Source organism: Pongo pygmaeus, chromosome 12, assembly GCF_028885625.2.
Source record: "Pongo pygmaeus isolate AG05252 chromosome 12, NHGRI_mPonPyg2-v2.0_pri, whole genome shotgun sequence".
Taxonomy (NCBI): Eukaryota; Metazoa; Chordata; class Mammalia; order Primates; family Hominidae; genus Pongo; species Pongo pygmaeus.
Window position 1 is genome coordinate 23,462,782 of NC_072385.2, and position 20,326 is coordinate 23,483,107.

General features: G+C 40.5%; 2 pseudogenes; one reads left to right on the forward strand and one right to left on the reverse strand.

Annotated features, from left to right (window-relative positions):
* Positions 1-2,682: 2,682 nt before the first annotated feature.
* On the reverse strand, positions 2,683-4,212 carry LOC129030544 (glucoside xylosyltransferase 1-like; annotated as a pseudogene).
* Positions 4,213-4,219: 7 nt separating this feature from the next.
* LOC129030760 (calponin-2-like) lies at positions 4,220-6,906 on the forward strand (annotated as a pseudogene).
* Positions 6,907-20,326: the final 13,420 nt, after the last annotated feature.

The following is a 20,326-nucleotide window of genomic DNA, read 5'->3' on the forward strand; positions in this document are numbered from 1 at the left end:
CAGGATTGTTCTGAAAATTAGAGGGGTTCTTTCATGGAAAGCTCTAGAGCAGTGCTTGAGACATGGTAAGTGCTCAACATGTGTTCATTATTATTATCATTATCATTATTTGATGTAAAAGCCTTTCTGAAAGAAATCACACAAAAACATGATCAGTTAAAAAATATATATGAATGAAAAATGTTTGGTGCTGTCACAACACAGAGTGGCATAATGGTTAGGAACATAGACTTTTGAAGTCAACCATCTGTGCTCAAAGCCTAGTGTCACCACACGGCCATTGTGGGACCCTGGGCCTCAGATTTCTAGCCTGAAAAATGGGGCAAGAATGTCTGTCATATAAAGTTGCTGTAAAGATCAAACCAGCTAAGAAATGTAAAATACTGAACAGTGCCTGACACAAAACAAACACCCAATTAATGGTAGCAGGAAGAAAAGAGCACTCTTCAACCAACATTCTACCTTCAGAAACTGGTTAAGAAGAAATAAGTGCTTGGGAACCTTCCTGTTAGAGCTGGGGAACACAAATAACCCCAAGATATGACCTAACTGGGAAATGAGGCACCAGAGTCAGCAGGTCTCAGGACTCGAGAACATGTCATAGATCTGGGGCCAAGGGGACTTCCCAATACCCCAGTCCTGAATTAGCCAGATGTGCCCTTCAGTTCTTGGCTGAGGTGGACTGAGGCCTCCTCCAAAGGGAGAAATAAATGTGCATCCTGAAGAGAGCTGACTCTGAAAGAGAGAGAAACCCACAGAGGCTGAGTTTCACCAGCACAACTACTTCCAAGTACATTCCTCAGGTAAGTCATTTCTCTTCCCAAGGGGATTGAATGAGTTTATGGTGAGAGGCTGAAAGCTTTTCTCCTTTATTTTCCCTCATGGGAAAGGAGTGGAAGTGCTATCCTCTCTGTGGGAATCTGCAGACTACGGACGTTTCCCCCAACAGTTGGCACTGACTGATTGAACTGCATGTCTCTCTGTCCACGTCTTCTATATGAAGAATCTAAGTGGGAATAGCCTCCAAAGTAATCCGATAGTACCAAATCACTATTCTAGTTTTGTATAATTTTTAAGTATCTTCTTTAAATTTTTTTTGCAGACTCCATCTAAGACACAGCATACCAGAGTCTCCAAAGGGCTAAGCTCAGGAATCTATTCTCAAGCTCCCAACAGGAGTCTTATATAGCCAGGCAGGCAATGATCATATTTGGGGACCATTAGAAATAATCTAATGCATATCCTCTGAACTTCAAATTTTTAGTATTCTCGTTTTCTGCTTAGTAAGCTCAATTTCAACACAGTTCACAGTTTCTCATATCCACTATGGCATTCTGCCAAGGAACTACAATTTGTATTCTCTAAACCCATCTGTTCTAAGAATGCTGGGCTGCTTATCAACTTCTAATGTACCTTGCTTAAACTTTCCTCTCTCGATGTGTCCCTGACTGAACTGCAGAAGACAGAACAACTGTACTCACCATCTCTTTCTGCATATCCCATGTCTCCACAGAGGCCACGGTGTCTTCACAAAGCTAACTGCCAAGATTTTCACAGGTGATATTTTCCCTTCATGATTTTCCATTTTCTACTTGAGCATTAAAATATCAGGAAGAAAAAGAAGATAATCATATAGCAGTTGAAGATATCTGCCCCAGCACAGTCCATACTAAGTATTCAGAATTTACAGTTATATTAGATAACTATAAATTAGATAACTATTAACATAGTTATATTAGATAAGTAATATTCTTCTCATCTTCAAGACTTAAAAAATTAACTGTTTTAAGTGATATTCAAAAAAGGAAGATACTCACTCATATCAACCCAATTAAAACCACATTTTCTATAGCTGGATGTTAACAATCTTAATCCAAATCATTCACCAAAGTTGTTTAACTTTCTTAAAGTAAGGCTCTAGAAGTTTGCTTCTTTAAAAGTATCTTGCAAAGCCATTATGAGGTAGAAGAAAAGTTTAAATGCACCACATTTTTCTACTCCATCGTAACTAAAATTACTACTCACGGGACATATATAGCTTCTGCATTTTGGTCCATCACATTTTCCACCATCAAATGAGTGTACTGTTAAGGTTCTCACTTTATCATCAGCATAATATATTTTGCTTCCAGAATGCCCAGTAAAGCTGAAATTTTTCATTTAAAATGATTTTAAAAAGTCACAAATATCTGCTTAACAATCTTAGATCTGAGTTTTGGCAAGACAGTTTAATGCATACACAATGAAAACACTTCATTTCTCACTCTCTCACACGTGCACAGATTAAAACCCCAAAGTTTTCACTATATTTCCTCTTTCTTATACAGCTCAATTTTTAACATGCAGCTTACTTATAATCTAAAAACAATTTTAAACATGATTGTCATAAAAATATTTTAAAACAGAGATGAAATGTAGAAAGGCAGACATAGATCATCCATGGTTACATCAGTTACATTTCTTTAGAAACAGAACTGTTTCTGCTCCTGTAAACAAACTTTTTTCTCACACATTTAAAGTGAGGTTAGTGCTGACATAAAATTATCACTCTACTAACAGTCTGAGTGTTTGCACTGTGCTTCAGGTACATTATCTTCATCTTCACAGCCCCAGCACTCTTACTTGAGAGTATGAGTCAACAGAAGTTTGTAGGCTAAAACCATTCAATAATATTTTCATCAATACTAGAATGATAGTAACATTACAAAACATCAGAGGCCAAAAATGTTTCTTTGTTGGAGCCCAAGATTTTAACTTACTCTTCATTACCTGAAAATACTGTTCATTTAACCTCTTTAGGAAAAAAAAAATATTCTGGAGATGAGTAATTCCTTCCTTAATACTTCACCCAAGACGATTCCTTCACACTTATCCTCCAATGCTTTGTTGTTTTCATCCATTTGATGTAGCAGGCACCAAGAATCACCTTTCCTTTGGTGATCTGGCATAACGATCTCTTACGCTTTTTGCTAGTTGTTTGATAAATATTTTGTAAATTTTTCCACGGTATGTATGCACTGTTTTTTGTAGTTCCAGTTCTAAAGGTTTTATTAGGGAATGAAATCTTAAAAGAACAATTTCTCAGTGCTTCATAAACAGCTCTAAATGGTGGTTGCTTATCATCATGGTAAACACCTCTGTTCCCATGAAAAATAAAGATTCCTTCTTCTGCTTCTTGGCAACTGCTTCCATATAGACAATGATCTGGACAATAATTCCATTGATACAGAAAGACAAAAATGCTTTCTGGATGACGAAAAAACATGATATCCAAACATGATATCGCCCATGTGATGTTTAGTTCGTATTTTTTAAGCCATGTCATAAGTATATCTCCTCATTGTAGTCACACAGTTGTCATATCATTCTTGAAATACTTCCTTCTCATTCGAGTCATATTCCTCAACGTAACTCCAGGGTTTACTCCAGTTTTTCCACAGTATGGTTGCCTAGCGAAGCAACTATACCATCTTATTTGAGGTTCCCTGTGTTCTGAGGCCACAGCAGCAATTTATGTGGAATTAAATTTCTTTAGTAAAGAACAAATATGATCAACTTGTCGTAAAAAAGGCTATCAGTGTGGGAGTCAACTTCTTTCAGGAATAACAGCAAGAACAATCTCTGCGAGCCACACGGTTTAAAGAGATTTTCCACTGCTGCATTCTCACTTGGAAAGGTCATGGGGTATATTGTATAATTAAATATTTGGAGAAATGACCCCTGTCTAGCCTTCCTTTAAAGCTATGATGTAGCTGATCTTCAGCAAAAACCTGGAATTGAAGAGCTTTGATCCCGAAAATGACAGCTGACTTCAACATAGTCATAGTTTCTTCCAGTCTTTCACCACAGGCAACTACAGCCAGATGCATTTTCTCAACAGGCTGTATTTTCAGACTACACCTGTCCCACCCACCAGGATGCGCAGCGGGACCAGCGCTGCCCGCGCCTCTCACGGCACCACATCCGCCTCCTGCCAGCCAGGAAGCCACTGAGGCCTGCGGCTTCCCGCCACCACCGCCTGCTGCTTCCTCCAGGGACATGGCGAGCTGGCTGAAGGCATAAAGGAGCGAGCAGAAGCCGCAGGCCAGACACAGCGCCACCACGTGCGGGTAGCGCCGCATCGCCCCAGCAGTGTTCCTCGGTCTCGGTCTCCGCCCCGCCCACCTGGCGAACTGGAGCACAGGGACCATAGTTCTGGAAATTTACCCTTTTTCTCTCCATGGATTCAGCAGTAGTGTCTAAAAGAAAAAAATTCATCAATCAATCATTTATATATATTTTAATATAAAGATAAAACACTGCGAGCCAGTGGAACTGGATAGAAAGTAATTCAATTTTACAGAACACATCTGTTTTTCAGGCTCTTTTATATTTAATATAATTTTATATTTAATATAATTAATATTTATATTAAATATTAAATAGAAATATTTTACATTTAATATTTCTGTGGAATTCCCCTTTTACTTAAGAATTCATTATCAGCGAATTAGTTTAAGGAGGCTGTTTTGTTAGAGGCTGTGGTTGCATTAAAAAATTAAAATAGGAAAAATGACTTGTAAAAATTCAACATTTTATTTTATTTTTGAGATGGAGTCCCGCTCTGTTGTCCAGGCTGGAGTGCAGTGCTACGATCTCGGCTCACTGCAACCTCCGCCTCCAGCGTTCAAGTCATTCTCCTGCCTCAGCCGCCTGAGTAGCTGGGATTACAGATTTGTGCCAGCATGCCTGGCTAATTTTTGTATTTTTAATAGAGAAGGGGTTTCACCATGTTGACCAGGCTGGTCTCGAACTCCCAACCTCAAGTGATCCACCAACATCGGCCTCCCAAAGTGCTGGGAGTATAGGCGTGAATCACTGCACCCGGTCAAAATTCAACATTTTAAACTACCACTTATTATATTCACTGTGTCTGTGATTTAACATATCTGTTTCAGTGGCCACAAAATTATAAAATGTATACAGAAGAGTCTCTTAAAAAAATTAAGGAAGCTCTTTCTTTTTTCTTTCTTTTTTTTTTTGAGACAGAGTCTCTCTCTGTCACCCAGGCCGTACTGCAGTGGCGCTATCTCAGCTCACTGCAAGCTCCGCCTCCCGGATTCACCCCATTCTCCTGCCTCAGCTTCCCGAGTAGCTGGGACTACAGGCCCCCGCCACTACGCCCGGCTAATTTTTTTTTTTTTTTTTTTTTTTTTTTTTTTTGTATTTTTAGTAGAGACGGGGTTTCACCGTGTTAGCCAGGATGGTCTTGATCTCCTGACCTCGTGATCCGCCTGCCTCAGCCTCCCAAAGTGCTGGGATTACAGGCGGTTTTTTTTCTTTTTTTTCTTTTTTTTTTTTTTTTTTGAGACGGAGTCTTGCTTTGTCACCCAGGCTGGAGTGCAGTGGCGCGATCTCGGCTCACTGCAGCCTCGGTCTCCTGGGTTTAAGGAATTCTCTGCTTCAGCCTCCTGAATAGCTGGGATTACAGGTGCATGCCACCATGCCCAGCTAATTTTTTGTATTTTTAGTAGAGACGAAATTTCAGCACCTTGGCCAGGCTGGTCTTGAACTCCTGACCTCGTGAGCAGCCCACCTAGGCCTCCAAAAGTGCTGGGATTATAGGCGTGAGCCACCACGCCTGGCTGGAAGTTCTTTCTTCTTAAAAGAATTATAACTATAATTCCTACTGGCATGACAGTTTTACTAATATAGATTGACTTTTTGCTTCAAATAACCCATTCATACATCTAAATTAATTTTGGCCAGTATGTGTGTGTGCATGTGTGTGTGTGGATGTGTGGATGTAAACGGCAGTAAAGGGTAAAAGGGAAGGTGGAAAAAAGGGAGATGGTCTAACGTTTTTCATACATTTTTTAAATACACAAAAGATATGTAGTAAAAACAATGGTGTAGTGAAAACAAAATATTGCAAACTAGAAAAAAGACTTAGTCCCCGGTCCCGTTCGGTCCCATCCCATCGGGGCGCCAGCCAGCCGTAAGCTCCACGCAGTTCAACAAGGGCCCCTCCTACAGGCTCTTGGCGGTCGTCCAGAACCGGCTCCTGTCCAAATATGACTCCCAGAAGGAGGTAGATCTCCGCAGCTGGATCTAGGGACTCACCGGCGTCTCCATCGGCCCGACTTCCAGAAGGGCCTGAAGTACGGGATTATTTTACGCACACTCATGAACAAACTGCAGCCAGGCTCAGTCCCCGAGATCAACCGCTTCCTTGTAGAACTGGTACCAGCTAGAAAACCTCTCCAACCTCCTCAAGGCCATGGTCAGCTGCAGCATGAATCCTGTGGACCTATTTGAGGCCACGACCTGTTTGAGAGTGGGAACGTGAGGCAGGTGCAGGTGTCTCTTCTCGCCCTGGCAGGGAAGGCCAAGACTAAGGGGCTGCAGAACGGGGTGGACGTAAGTGAGGAGTACCTGGGGAAGCAGGAGCGGAACTTCGACGACGCCACCATGAAGGCTGGCCAGTGCGTCATCGGGCTGCAGATTACCAACAAATGCGCCAGCCAGTCAGGCATGACTGTGTACGGCAGAGCACGAGGAGGCATCTCTACTACCCCAAGAACCACTTCCTGCCCCCCGCGGACCACTCGACCATCAGCCTCCAGATGGGTACAAGCAAGTGCGCCAGCCAGGTGGGCATAGCGGCTCCCGGGACCCAGAGGCACATCTAAGACACAAAGCTGGGAATCACAAGTATGACAACTCTTCCATGTCCCTGAAGATGGGCTACACGCTGGGTGCCAACCAGAGCGGCCAGGTCTTCAGCCTGGGCCGACAGATACACGACCCCAAGTACTGCCTGGGAGAGCAGTGGCCCACGGGGCTCCCTCGGGCGCCGGCGACTGCCCGGGGCCAGGGGAGGCCCCTCAATATCTCCCTTACTACCAAGAGGAGACCGGCTACTGAGGCTCCCAGCACGCTCTCTCCCCACATGGTCTCCCCCGTCTGGGTGTTTGGGTTTTTCTGTGTTTTCATCTTTTTTTTTAAAACCTGTTCAGTGCTGCCAGTCAACCGAGGGTCTGTGAGTAGCAGCGTGGGATCAGGCAGCAGGGCTTTTTTCCCTCTTGCTTTCGTTCCTTCGCAGGACTGAGCCACCGGGCTGTGGGGGAAGAGATCAAGGCCCTATCCCGATGCGCCTAGGGTGAGGGTCCCCGCTGGCACGTCCAGGCTGTGGGCCGAGCTGTGCTGGGGAGACGAGACCTGGGCATGGAGGGAACCGGTCCCCGAAGGTTTCCGGTTGCCCCTCCTCTTCCCCCTTTGTCAGCCGATCAGTTTGTTGTTTCTGTACCCGCAAAAGTTTCAAGAAGTATTAACAAAAGAAAAAAAAAATTTTCCCTCCTGGGGAACGGGGCGGGGACAGTGGGTGCTGGGAAATCCGTCCCCTGAGAGACAGGGCCCGGCAACTATGCTAAAATATCTCAGGATCCTGAGTGGCTGGATTTCCCTAGGACCCTCAGACCAACAGACCTCAGACCCTCAGACCTACGCTGGGGCCCGGTGAGGAAACTGAGGCCCGTACAGGGTAGTGGAGTTCTGAGTTGCTAGTGTTAACCCTGACTCCTCTCCATCCTAGCCCCCCTATCCCCGTGGCCCTCAGTAGGGTTTTTTTGTTTGTTTTTGTTTTTGTTCTTTTGAGATGGAGTCTCACTCTGTCGCTCAGGCTGAAGCACAGTGGCCTAATCTCGCCTCACTGTACCGGCCTCCCACGCTCAAGCGATCCTCCTGCCTCAGCCTCCAGAGTAGCTAGGACTACAGGCCTGTGCCACCACGCCTGACTAATTTTTTGTATTTTTAGTAGAGACAGTATTTCACCATGTTGGCCAGGCTGGTCTGGAACTCGCCCTCATGTGATCTGCCCGCTTCATCCTCCCAAAGTGTTGGGATGACAGGTGTGAGCCACCGTGCCCAGCCCCTCAGTAGGTTTTAAGGAGCCGCAGCCCTCCTTCTCCCCTTCCGGGCCTGACCAGGTATACTGCTGTATCTCCCCTGGCCACACGCCCCGCCAAGTACTGCACAGGGCACCCCACCCAGGGACCCTGCGCATGAGATAATGTGAAATACTGACTGTTGACCAAACGCAATAAAACCTCTGTTTTTAAGAAGAAAATGAAAAGACTTAAAATTGGCATTTTAAGACTTTATATATATTAAATATATATTAAATATAAATGTTATGCAATTTAGCGCCTCTATCTCCCAGTCTCTGGAAGAGGTTAGAGGCTTAACTTTCTTAAGCCTCAATTAGTAAACACATCTGGCCTAGCTACATTGACCAGCCTTTCTCCCAACATCGTCCAGTAAATTTCAGAAGCTCATGCAAAACTCTCCCACCTTTTGTTTCAACAGATATGTCAACTGATACAATTACACAACAATTGTATAAGATAATATTAGATTAAATCTCACAATCACACTCAGCTTGATTACCAACCCTTCACCTATATCTTGCTCACCTAAATTTATCTACATTTTCTATGAATTGAATAGCTTAGAAATGTATGTAGTCTCTGTATTATAGTGTAAGTTATTGTAATGCAGAAATATGGACTTTCTTTAACTCCCATTTGCTGCCTAGGAAATACCAATATTTTTTGAGCATGGCAAGTGTTTCCAAGCATTCAGAAGTGCAGAATGAGGTCTGCTTGTCATCCTCTCAGTCTCAACTGCTCTCCCTCCTTCATATCTCTGTTTCATTGATGAGTATAGAAGATCAGTGATTTTTATATGAAATGAAAATTGATGGAACTAAGGTGTTGATTTGATTATCCAACCGACCATTTATTGAGTGTTCATTACAAGGTAAATTGTGTTCTGGAGAACAGCTCAGGAAATGAATGCTTGACATTGATGTACATAATAGAAATACAAACATACCATTAAAAAATCAGACCTCTTATGACAATCCAGATTCTCATGTAAGTTTTGTGAAGCTCTTTCAAGATGAGGATGTAAAATTTCAAAAAAAAATCATTTTAACAAGTTCTTCTTGAGACAGAAAAGTGGAATTAGAAGATCATATATGGTTGTTTCACTAGCTCAAATCTCAAGTACAGTTTTTAGTCAATTGACAGCCATATAATTCTTAGTTTTGTATACTGATATTCATTAGAAATTATAAACTTTAAAAAATATTCCTGTCTCATTCTACTAATCAATTTAAAATTTTCATTCATTTGGTTATATGTCTTCATTTTACCTGGCCTTGAATACTTCTTTCCTGCCCAGCATTAAACTTAATTAATGTCTAATTTGTTTACTTGGTTTAATTATTTTTGGCCATGTTCAATACACTTCTTATGAAGCAGGCATGTAGGAATGTTTACAAGTTTATGGTTCTCACTCTTCCAAATGCCTGATGGCAGCACCCCAACAGACACACACCACAATATAAACACATACACACACACACACCAGTGCACACCCATACTCACCCACCTACACACAGAAACACACCCACACACACACTTCAGTGGATAAACACAGAAAACACTCTACAGGCAAAGACATCATACATCAGGGATCTCTTAGTGCACTACACACTTCTGTAAATTATCAGGACTGCTCAATTGAGGTGAGTCTACAGAGATTTCAAAGGCTATTTGAGTGCTAAGCTATCTAATTAGTGGTTGGAGACTATTTAAATAGCGCATTAAACACAACTCTTGAGGCTCTGAAGAATTTCTGTGCTTTCCAATGAACCAGGAGTTACAAGGTCCTGAAAACCACAAGCTTGTTATATACTTTAATAGATAAAGCAAAGCTGATATTAATGTGAATATACTTCATATTTACTTCCATTCATGTTAATTTTTCTTTGCCTGTGATATGCATTTTTATATAACTGGGAATAAGAAACATCTTAGGAAAAAGAAAACAGAAAATAAAATTTCCCTGATTACACTGTGCCTTGGTCCAGTAACCCTGCACTGCACGTATAGACTATAAATGGGTGTCTTGGAGAGCCACTTTGGTATTTCATTTTAACAGCTCATCCTGGAGAATATATTTGTGAGTGGATCATGTATAACAACTGATTTAAATTTTGACCCATAGAGAAATAAGTTTTCAAAAACATGTCTGAAGCCTGGATACTGTAAAAATATTTATCATCATAGAATAATAAAAGGCTAGCCATTAGTTACTCAGAAATTGTTCAATAACTCTAAGAAAACTTAGACATAAATAGTTATGAGTGAGTATAGTTCATCATTAATGTTTGTAAAAATTAATGCTGTCATTTATGGTTGGGAATAAAAAACTAGAAATGTAACTTTATTTGATAGAGATAAATGATAGATATAAAGTACATAAAGCAAGAGAATAATAATAGATGTGTAAAAATGTTGTTTTGTAGATCAGATTTTATGATGAAATTGTGTTGAACAACATGAATCAAACGTGTTTTGCATACTACATCTGCAGTTACAACATCTCAGCCTTTTAAGTATTTCATTAACTTCAAAATGTAACTTATCACTGAAACAATCTGATTTAATGAATTGGGATAATGGATAATGATTGGTGTAAGCTGAAAGCAATACTATACTTTTAAAGTTATATCTCTTTGTGTATTCATACACCAGAGAAGATGGTCAATAAATTAATTACTGTACAATGTCTATCATAATACTTAAACCTGGAAGAAAATCATTAAATGTTTAGTGAATAGAATTGGTGAATTTCTTCCATTTTATACAATTTTCTGTTCATTTTAGGGCTTACCAAAACTTGCAGCTGTAAGGCCCAATTATTTACTCCTTCAAATAAAGCAAGATTCCAAGAATAAGTGTGAATGTTTTGTTTTGTTTTTCACTGAAATATTCCGGTCTGGAGCTACTCCAAATCACACTAATCTTTCTAGACTCTGGTAGAGGTCCCGGTCTCAAGGCCACTGTTACCACCATCACCATCTTTTGTGCCTCAAGGTTGAGCCCTCCTAACTTACCTGCGTGGAACTGGAAAAGTCCCATTTCATGATACTTTAAGCAACCCAGATGTCTCTTTCACTGAAAGTGGTATTCTTCTTGTGTTTTTTCTTTCCAGCAAGTGATGTCAACCTCTACCTACACCTGACATCTCAGTGTAATTCTTGACATTCTTCCTCACATTTCCATTTTCAATCACCAAGTGTTGTCAGATTTTACCTTCTCTCTATTTCCTGAATGAATTTTTCTCTTTCTCTCTTCATTGCCATCATGGATTCCAGGCCATCACTCTCTCACCTGGGCTACAGTGAGCACCTCTGAAGTGCTCTCCCTGATTCTCTCTCCAAAAATGTTTCTGTGCTATATCCAAAATGACTTACTTGAAATGTAAATACAATTTACATTGTAAATTGCTTGGCTTAAAAATTCCCAAAGACTTCACATTGGTACAAGGAGTCCAATCAAGAGTCCAAAAATGGGTTCAAGCAGTACAAAATTTGTTACTTTTCTCTCTCCCCCATCTTATGGCATGAACATTATTGAGCTAAATGATTCAGATATATTTTTTCTTGCCTTCTAGACTTTGGTCTTCTTATTCATATGCTTTTCCCTCTACAATCCCAGATTTATATAATTAGCTCTTACTCTTATTTTCGTTTGCTCTTCATCTTCCCCACCAAGGGAAGCCTCACCTGATATCCCTAAATATGAAAGGCTTTCATAACAGTGCATAGCTTTTCTCTGTTACTTATAATATTGTTTTTAGGTTTTTATATTTTTATTACTATTTATAATAGATAAATCTGGGCATGCCCTTTGATAATCAGTCTAATCACATTTTGATGCAATTAGTAATTCAGTACATAATTGTTTTCTATAAGCCATGATTCTAGAGATTGAGGGGAAAATGCAGCGGTAATCTGTCCCAAGTGGAAGGACAAATAGCCAAGCAATATTGACCTACCCATTCATCTCTCAAAAACAGGGTTAAGACATTGATTCTCCTGTTTTCAGGATGAAGAAGGGACAGGGAGTTTCTTGCTTGTTATTTTCTCAACTCATTTTTTTATGTAAAAAGTTATTAATCTGAAAAATGACACAGAAGATTTTGATGTTCATTAGCAAGGTGGTGATTCCAAGAAGTTGAAATAAAAAGGCTTCAGAGCCTGTCTCTCTCAATCACTATCTTTGGGCTCTTGAGGCTGCTTGTGCACAAAATAGGAAGCACTTGTGTAAGAGCTGCATAGGCAGGCTCAGTCCAGCTACTGGTTTCATAAATCCAACTTTTCCAAGCATGACAGAATGTCAGAATCCCATGAGCCAAAAGTTTTATGATGAGACAGAAAGAATGATATTTTGCTCCCCAATCTAATTTTCAAATTAAATTTTAAACAAAGTTAATAAGGTTAAATAAATTTAACAAAGCTGAATATACACACACATGCATATACCCATGCACGTGCACACAAGCTTCTTGCATTCATTTTTTTAATTGTTTAATCATTCATGAGAAACGGTTTGATTTTGTATTTTCTATCTACCAATACTTGCACAAGCTCTGGCTGCAAAATTTTTGTTGGTCAAACATTAGCATTTGGGGAACATGTCCCTGCTGAGAGATAGATCTTGATATAGCCTTAACTATGTCATCAGTAGACATGGGACTGTTTTTAACTAGAGGGAGGCAAATGGCTTTCAGATGGTTGTGTAGCTGGTTTTAACAGTAGCCTGCAGTGGCTTTTTGACAGACATGAACCTTACTAGTTATTATTAGGCTTCAGAGCATTAGTATGAGGTTTTAATTTGCTTATGTTAGGCATGAGAAGGTAGCACCATCCTAGATGCCCTAAATATTGTTCCTTGTCACTTTTTTCCCACCGAATTCAGAGGTAATTTGGGGACTGTGTCTAAAATGGTCTTATATTCATGTGCCATAGGTTTCTGAAGCTTCCATTCTGAACATGGTCTCAAGTTGGCTCTTGAGGGCTAATTTCATTACACATGATCATAGGCATAAATTTAAATTTATGGGGGATTGTTTTGTACATCCCACAGAATCTGGATTCACTACCAAGAGACTGTAGAGTTTATCAAAAAAAAGATAAAGAGGAATAAGAGTTCTTGCTGTCTAGGGAATATATCATCTTCTTTGGGTCATGCTTATTAATGCTCCTCAAAATAGCTAGAGCATTCAAAGTTTGTAACCAGTTCACAATGAGTGAAGTAGCTTCTACTGGAAATTAAATATATTAGTTCTTCATTGAGTAACTATTGCTACAAGAATATATTTGCTGAATAAACTAGCATGCTTATTGACATAATTGATTTGCATACCATGGCAACACTTCATGGACCAAACCCTAAGTCCCATGAAAAATTGAATAGAATTATTTGACAGTTAAGTATCATTGGAAAAGCCTGGCTCTAGGTCTCAGGAAGCAATCTGGTTGATTATGTGTTTTCAGTTTGTAGTCATAATACAACTGTATATTAGTAGTGTACATTAGATACTTTATGCACTCTACATATATTTTCTCATTTGATCCTTCAATACATGCATAATATAGGAAATAGACTTGAATTTAATTGCTCCAGTAAGGCCAAAGACCAAAAACCTCATTACAACGTCTACATTAGAAATTCTTCTTCCAATTAAAAAACAGTTACCAAAGGCAATTGCTCCTGCCATAATGAAAAGACATTGGATGAACTTAAAAATTTTTTTTGTTGTTTAAAGCCATCAAAACACTGTGGGCGTAAAGTAACAATGAACTAAATTTGAGACAAAAACAAGCCCTTCCTAGGTGATCACAGACTAGCAGTGGAGCCCATCTCTGAGGACATTTGCTGGATCTGGGGCCTTGAGTAGGTAGAAGGACAAGCCTGCAATGTGAAGAAACACCTGGAACATTGGAAATAAGCAAAATAATCTACAGGGTACTGCAATAGGGGCTGAAAACTAGAAAGATCATGTGGTCTCCTAGCTCGTACTTATTTTCACTTAAGAGACAGGGTCTCATTCTGTCACCCAGGCTATGGTGCAGTAGAGTGATCATGGCTCACTGCAGCCTCAAACTCCTCCCTCAGGTGATCCTCCTGCCTCAGTCTCTCCAGTAGATAGAACTACAGGTGCGCAGCATCATGCTTGGCTAATTTTTATTTTTTCTTGTGGACACAAAAACCCACTATGTTGCCCAGGCTGGCCTAGAACTCTTGGCCTCAAGTGTTCTTCCTGCCTTGCCCCCCACCCTCAAGCACTGCTATGACAGGTGTGAGTCACCACATCTGGCCTCCCCTAGCATTTAGATGCTAAACTGTTGGAAAAATGAGTAAAAGATAAATATAAGTAGCATTTTGAGTATTTTCTTCCCATACACCCATGGGATTGTTTCGTGTATCTTACTACTTCACATAGGAGACCATTCCTCCATCCAACTATGCAAACTAAGTCTTTAAAATTTGATTTTTGCCCTACAATAAGCTCTATGCTAAAGCTCGTTACATGTGATTTTGACAATCTCTGTTTTTATACCACAGTTGCAAAAAATTAATCATATTCTTTACTTCATGAGACATTATTATTATTGTTTCCTGAAAGTTTCTTTCTGGTTTTACTTATTCAATTATTTTATTCCTTATCCCTTGTCACAGACAGGCATGCTAACATGTTTGATATAAGTTCTTTACTCTTAAAGAATTCTTACAAGATAAGAAGGTTGTTTTCTGAGTGTGTGTATGTGTATATACACAAGTGTATACATTTTTCTTAAAGAGTATTGTGCTATAAATCTAATTGTATTTCTATTTTTTTCACAGAGCATCGCATCCTCCATATATTCCCACACTGCTGTAGGTTATTTTTGGTTGTTTACTCCCCTGTAGCTGCTGCATAGTTTTGGACAAAATGAACCAACCACATTTTCCCTATCGAGTCTTGCGGTAGAATTCACACTGATGTCCTGCTACTGAAATATTCACTTCCTTATGGTATCCTTATGAAAACACTTTTTGGTCATGTGTCACAATTTTTCAGGGTCTATGTTAGTCCGTTACTATTGCTATGAAGACACACACGACGCTGGATAATTTATTTTTTTTTTTTATAAAAGAGGTTTATCTTGGTTCAGGCTTCTGCAGGCTGCACAGGAAGCAATGGCATCTGCTCCGGGTGAGGCCTCAAGAAGCTTACAATCATGGCAGAAGGTGAAGGGGAGCCAGTGTGTCACGTGGTCAGAAAGGGAGTAAGAGAGAGAAGGGGGCAGTCCCAGACTGTTTTTAACAATCAGATCTCTCATGAACTCACTGAGAAGAACTCACTCACAAGGGGATGGTGCTAAACCAAGCTTGTCCAACCCGCAGCTTGCAGGTTGAATGCAGGTCAGAACAGCTTTGAATGTGGCCCAAAACAAATTTGTCAACTTTGTTAAAACATAAGAGGTTTCTTGTGTGTGTGTGTGTGTGTGTGTATGTGTGTGTGTATGTGTTTAGCTCAGCAGCTATTTTTAGTGTATTTTATGTGTGGCCCAAGAAAATTATTCTTCCACTGTGGTCCAGGGAAGCCAAAAGGTTGGACATTCCTGTGCTAAACTATTTATAAGGGATCTACCCCATGATCCAATAGCTTTCACTGGGCCCCACCTCCAACATGGGGGATCACATTTCAGCATGAGATTTGGAGGGGACACACATACAAACTATATCAGGGATATGTGCCCGTCATTGAGACAGGCTGTAGAGTATGCATACTTTCAAATGGGTCCTGTCATGTTATTTTCTGAAATGTTTAAAACCATTGAATTTCCCATCCATTGCCCATAAAGGTTGTTTTCCTCATATCCTCATCACACAATGTTATCTAGGATTCTTATATTTTCTAAGCAAGTGGTGAAAATACAGATCTCATTTTATTGTGTACATTAGCATCTGTCATATTGTTAATAATGTATTGGAATTTTTTGGCCCATTTTTCTATTGAGTTGACTATCTTCTTTGTTCATTTGAAAATCAATCATATTCACTTTGCCCTAAGCATTGTCAACATTTTCTATTACTCTGTCACATGTCTGATAACCTTGCATGCCAGCCTTTATTAAAATGAATCTTTATGATTTTTATACTCCTCCAGAGTTTATGTATTTAAGTAAATTTTTTGGTTTAGTAAATCCTTTATTAAATTGTAACAACAGGCCCAAATCTCTGTTTTATTGGGTTCATTCAGATTTAGAATTCAGAAAACTTTTTGGTGGATAAATTCTTTTTATCATAATAAAGAATGGCTATGATAATGCAATATGATTATTTCTGCTAATGCTTATTGTTTTATAGTCTACTTTGTTTATGTGGTCAGAAGGACAAGACCTGAATGGCCTTGACCAAAACTCAGCTTTCTGTACCTCCTGGTTCTCAGAATAATTTTAGAATGTTCCAAGAAGACAATATCCTGAGATAAGGAGAAATTGTCTGGGACAGTCTGGGCTCTGTCCTTGTTGTTCCTAGAACAGGATATTCCCACAACTCTTAAACTCAGAGAGCCAAGTAGCACGTGGGGTGTGAAACCTAGGGCGGAGCACTCAGGGGCTCCTCAGCTGCAGTACACAGTGGGGCATGTGCATAGGAGACTCCATCAACCCTGGGCAACTTTTCTGACCTCAAGGGTCAGGCTTGCCATAGAACTTAGGCTTTTGGTGATTCTTCCGGCTCCTCTGTGAGTAATAAATTTGGTTTATCTGACTTAGTGTGTAAGCATTCTTCTGTTTCTCGCAGCTTGGTTTATATAAAAAACCTCTTGCTAGACCTATGAATCTATGCAATGTGGAAGTGTCATAGAAGTAAATAGGAAGCAACTTAACTGAGTTGAAAACTAACATACATAACATGGGGCCACTGCACCAGGGGGCAAAATGAGCCTGCCAAAAAGACCACATGTGACAATTCCAGACACACTGTGGAAGAAGAAGGATGCTGAAACTCAGAGAGATCTGAAGATCTTATCCAAGCCAACAGGAGGCAGGGAATTCCACTGTACTCTGATTCAAGAGTACAAGCTTCATCTCAGAGAAGAGCAATGCAATGGCCTCAGCGATCAGACCAGAGAGACCCTCTGTCACAGAGAAAGCAGAGGTCTAGAGAACTGCATGAAGACAATAAGAGACTTGAGACTTACTTTCACTTTGCCTTGAGGCCACAGAAAGCCCAAAGCATCTGAATATCTTCTTGGAGGCATTTTCCTAAAATAGAGCTATTGAAACTTGAAGAAAAATGTGAATCAAGAAGGTAAATTTAAAGATATGTTATTTTCTCCTGCCCTCCCCCACAAATTAACCACAGGATGAGTCTAGTGAGATAAAGCATATCATTTATACAAAATACAGAAGTTATATATTCTTTATATGAGCAGAAATATGTTCAAATTTTACTCAATAAATGTATTTTGTTTTACTACTAGAAATAGTAATTTTCACTTGGTGATTATTTTATAATTATCTCTATTTAAATTTGTATTAGCCCACTCCTGGGTATCTACCTAGAGGAAAATAAGTCATATGAAAAAGACACTTGTACACACATTTATAGAGCACAATTTGCAGTTGCAAAAATGTGGAACCGGGTTAAATGTCTATCAGCCAATAAGTGGATGAAAAAAATGTGTTATAGATACACCATGCAATACTACTCAGCCCTAAAAAGGAATGAAATAACGGCATTTGCAGCAATCTGGATGGAGTTAGAGATGATTATTCTAAGTGAAGTAACTCAGGAATAAAAAAACAAATATTGTATGTTTTCACTTATAAGTGGGAGCTAAGCTATGAGGGTGTAAAGACATAAGAATGATATAAGGGACTTTGGGGACTCAGAGGGAAGGTTGGGGGGATGAGGGATAAAAGACTACACATTGGGTACAGTGTACACGACTCGAGTAGTGCATACACCAAAATCTCAGAAAATCACCACCAAGTAACTTTTCCATGTAACCAGAAACCACCTGTTTCCCATAAACTATTGAAATAAAGTGATATGTATGAAAACAATGCATATGCATTTGCAGATATGCAAATTTCTGGCAACAGTACTTCATCTCCCCATTATTTATCCAGGGCATTGAAAATTGGCACACATCACGGATCCTTAAGTCATTCTCTGAATCAGGAGAAGAAAAGAGGAGAACACAGAGAGGTTACCATATGCGCCAGTCACTGGGCTGAGTGCTGCGCCTACAGGATCCCACTTGATGCTTGAAATAACCCTGCAAGATCAAACTAAAAACTCATACACACTCACACACACACACTCACACATACACACACATGCTCAAGCACACACTAGAAACTACAGAACAAAGAAAACATTGACAACTAATAGAAGTATAGTGCTGGCTAAGCACAGTGGCTCATGCCTGTAATCTCAGCACTTTAGGCCAGGAGTTCAAGACAAGCCTGGGCAACATAGCAAGACACCATCTCTACAAAACATTTTCTCAGATAAAAATCATTTTTAAAAAGTGGTATAATGCCTAAGGGCTCAGGGAAGCGGTACCCCTATGGCTGTATGGTAAGCAGCAGGCAAGGCTATTTGTCAGACCAAAGTGGTAGTGATTCCAGGGTTTCTTTGCACACTTAACCAGGAGCCTGGCTAGCTCAGCACTGCCTGAGTTTACTTTATACCTTCTACAGCTCTAAAGCTCTGGCAGGTGGGACCTAAGCATAAGGGAAATTGCTATTACACAGGACTCTCTTAACTGCAAATGACTGAAACCTAACTCGATCCAGGAGAACATTGAATTACTTGACTCTAATTACTAAAAATATCCTTAAGTAGATGGGCTTCTGGCTCAGTGAGATCAGGGGCCAACTAATATAAACCAAGACTCATTCTGTCCCTTCATTTCCTGTGTCAGCTCTGCTTTTCATGCAAGCTATTTTGAGAGAACAGCAAAAATGGCCCCATAAATTTCATATCTTTTACTTCCTTGCAAATAGCTATGCCAATAAAAGGAAAGCACCTCATTCCCAGCAGTTTCATCAAAACTGCAGGGATGACTTCCATGAGCCCAGCTTGGATCACATGCCCATCCCTGAATTAATTACCCTGCTGATTGCCCAGGGTGGCCAGCCTCTCCCCAATCACATGGACTAGTATTAAAAGAGTGGTCCTCATATGAAAAAAAAAAGGAAGAATAGTGGCAGAGAAATATGGGAGGGAGGGCCTCATCTCTATATAAAAAGTATGAATATATTTGTGTTCTTTTGTACACTCATTGATATAGTCACTGGGAAAAAAATTGAGAAAAACCCACACATGACTTTCTACATGCCTCTGTGCTTTGTATTCAACACTGAGCTGTGAGAAATGTAATTATTAAAATAAAACTTTGAAAAGAAGTAACAATTTGGGACAATGGGGACCCTTAGCTGATGCAACACCAGTGAGCAGTTCTTCTTTTGTGTGCATGAAGATGCAATTCCCAGGAGCCCGCCTGGGGTCTTCTAGGACAAGCACGTGGGCACCTACTGGCTGCAGTTCCACCTTTCCTTCCCTGGACTCTCAGGGAGAAACAGGTTCTAGATTCAGCTGAATTGAGTTCAAGTTCAGGCTCTGTGACTCACTGGGTAACTCTCTTGCTCTCCTTGAGTCCCATATCCTCATTGGTAAAATGGAGAGGTAGAGTTATTGTTAGGTTTGGAAGGCAAGGTGAGGGTTAGAGAAAGACAGAGATAGTTGGTGGCTTCAACAGCAACATCTTTATTGCCAGCAAAACCCTGGGGAGAAGGAAACCAGCTTAATGGCAGCACCAACTGCCACTCACAGGCTGGGCTAATCATGGGACTGGAAGGGAGGGGTCTGGGTGGTAGAGCTTGCTGCCCAGCAGGATATGGCAAGGATGTCCTTGCAGTCAGGCTGTTGGGCCTTTGCCTGGGAGGATGTGATAAGGATATTCCTGCAGTCATGTGGTTATGAAGGATGTTTCTCATGGCCCAAGTTCCCATGGAATGTTTCACTCCGACCAGGGTCTGCAAAATGGCTGGAGGTTTACAAAATGGTACAGGTTAGACTAACAGTAACATCTCCCAGGTAAACAGTTCTACAAAATAAACTTCCCTTGAGCATCTACACTGTACCAGACATGGTGCTAGGACCCAGGCCACAGGAGGAACAGGAAAGATGAGGCCCCTGCAATCCTGGTGCTCATGTCTGATGAAGGAAGCTAACACGTCATAAGACCAGGTCAGATGGTGGTGGTAATCATAGACATTACCAGAGTGAGATGAGCTAGAAAGAAACTGAAGGAGCTGTTACAAACACAGTGACAGGTGGAGAACCCTCCAAAAGGTGACTTTTGAGCAGAAACCTGAGAAATGTGGAGGGGGCTATGGAGAAGGACCAGCCTCTGAAGCAACTCC